Genomic DNA, 2500 nt, shown 5'->3' with positions numbered 1-2500 from the left:
GGGCTTGCCTGCTTTAAGCACTCTAATTTGTTCAAAGTAAACGTGCCGGCCCACCCAGACACTCAATAAAGAGCACCTTGGTAGGATTTCAACGGGGTCCGCCTCGGGACGCACGAACACGCACGAGGCGGTCGCACGCCTTCGGCTCGCCCCACCGGCAGGACGTCCCACGATACATGCCAGTTAAACACCGACGGGCGGTGAACCAACAGCGTGGGACACAAATCCAACTACGAGCTTTTTAACCGCAACAACTTTAATATACGCTATTGGAGCTGGAATTACCGCGGCTGCTGGCACCAGACTTGCCCTCCAATAGATACTCGTTAAAGGATTTAAAGTGTACTCATTCCGATTACGGGGCCTCGGATGAGTCCCGTATCGTTATTTTTCGTCACTACCTCCCCGTGCCGGGAGTGGGTAATTTGCGCGCCTGCTGCCTTCCTTGGATGTGGTAGCCGTTTCTCAGGCTCCCTCTCCGGAATCGAACCCTGATTCCCCGTTACCCGTTACAACCATGGTAGGCGCAGAACCTACCATCGACAGTTGATAAGGCAGACATTTGAAAGATGCGTCGCCGGTACGAGGACCGTGCGATCAGCCCAAAGTTATTCAGAGTCACCAAGGCAAACGGACCGGACGAGCCGACCGATTGGTTTTGATCTAATAAAAGCGTCCCTTCCATCTCTGGTCGGGACTCTGTTTGCATGTATTAGCTCTAGAATTACCACAGTTATCCAAGTAACGTGGGTACGATCTAAGGAACCATAACTGATTTAATGAGCCATTCGCGGTTTCACCTTAATGCGGCTTGTACTGAGACATGCATGGCTTAATCTTTGAGACAAGCATATGACTACTGGCAGGATCAACCAGGGAGCTGCGTCAACTAGAGCTGAGCAGCCGGCCGCCCGGGAGTGTGTCCCGGGGGCCCGCGCGAACACGCAAGCGTCCGCTCAATTATTCTGCAAACAGGAGGAGGCTGAGCTCCCCTGCACAATACACCTCGAAACCCTCTCAGGTCCCGGCGGCGCGCAGCGCCGTCCTAAGTACTTGGTCGGGTTCGAGAGAGGCGCAATCGCCCGGAGTTAGGCGAGTAGACGCTTTAGGTGCGACCACCCGTGCTCCCAACTGAGCTTGCCGCTGCCGACAGAGGCCCGGGAGCGTGCTGTCGTGGCATTGCCGGCGGGAGACAACACGCGCCACCTACGGTGACCGGCAGCTCCAACGCCAGCGCCACAGAAGGGCAAAGGCCCCACGTGGGTGCCGAAGCGAACTCTCCCAGCACAGCGCACGTGCCAACACGTCTGCACAACTGCGATACAAACCACCAGCGAGAACCGCTGGGGCGACCGAGCAGCAGACGGCGTCGCGGCGCCGAGTGCCGGGCGGCGGCGCATCCTCAACGCACACAGTCCTCAATCGGACCAGCACACTGCAGATGTCCACCGCGCTTCGCACCGGGCCGGCGAGGACCCACTTTGGCTGCACGGCGCCGCGCGCAGGGTGCCCCGGCGCGCAGCTGCGCCGCCTGCCGCGTCCGTCGGCCGGCGCGCCTGCCACTGGGCGCCCCCACCAGCCGGCTGTAGCGCGTGCGCCCACGCACCGCGCGGCCAGCACGCCGGGCGGCCCCCCCCTCACCGGCCGGGGACAGTCCCACCCACCCACAGCCGCGTATCGCTTCACACCCAGATCCACATTCACGTTCATTGGTGTGGTGGGTATCGCTGACACAACCGCGTCATAGCTGTACCGATCGTTGCCCTCACAGATGTACCTCCAGCAAGATCAACCGCACCACAACGGGTTACCAGTTGTTCATTTGCGTAACGTCACCAGTAAACGTACACGTCCACGTCCATCCCCGTTTGCAAAGTCAACTATTATTGCATGCCTGCCTGTCAGGTGTCAAGACACACTACATCCGCTCACATCCACGCAACAAAATGTGCCCGACTAGAGGGCACGTGGAAGGTGCCCCCGTACGTATGCGATGTCCATTGCGCGACGAACTGTCAACCGGCCTCTGTAGCATGTCGCAGATGTGGAACGCGGGACACCGTGCTATCACATTGTGTGAGAAGAGACTACTATGTCTGCATACACGCGCCACTACATGAACAGACGGCTCATGCTGATCGCCATCCACTGCGTCCATTACTCCCACACGTCTCTATGGCGTACCACACTGCAATACAGCTGTTATGGGGAGATGACACGTAGCTGTGTACACAACATTCTGAGCGGGTTGCGGTTGGACAACAATACATTAATGTAACGTGTCATATGCCATTTACAGAGCAGGTTAAGGCACAACGTGGGTTAGGTTAAGGCACAACGTGGGTTATGTTAAGGCACAACGTGGGTTATGTTAAGGCACAACGTGGGTTAGGTTAAGGCACAACGTGGGTTAGGTTAAGGCACAACGTGGGGTAGATTGCGGCACAACTTGGGGTAGATTGCGGCACAACTTGGGGTAGATTGCGGCACAACTTGGGGT

General features: G+C 57.6%; 1 non-coding gene across 1 annotated transcript in view; it reads right to left on the bottom strand.

Annotated features, from left to right (window-relative positions):
- Positions 1-879, bottom strand: part of LOC126149969 (small subunit ribosomal RNA) — a 1909-nt gene extending 1030 nt beyond the window's left edge. Inside the window, exon 1 of the ribosomal RNA XR_007531223.1 lies at positions 1-879. This exon is cut by the window's left edge and continues 1030 nt beyond it. This is a non-coding gene — a ribosomal RNA (small subunit ribosomal RNA).
- Between the last annotated feature and the right edge of the window lie 1621 nt (positions 880-2500).

Source organism: Schistocerca cancellata, unplaced genomic scaffold (genome assembly GCF_023864275.1).
Source record: "Schistocerca cancellata isolate TAMUIC-IGC-003103 unplaced genomic scaffold, iqSchCanc2.1 HiC_scaffold_961, whole genome shotgun sequence".
Lineage (NCBI taxonomy): Eukaryota > Metazoa > Arthropoda > Insecta > Orthoptera > Acrididae > Schistocerca > Schistocerca cancellata.
This window is presented reverse-complemented; position numbering and strand designations above follow the sequence as displayed.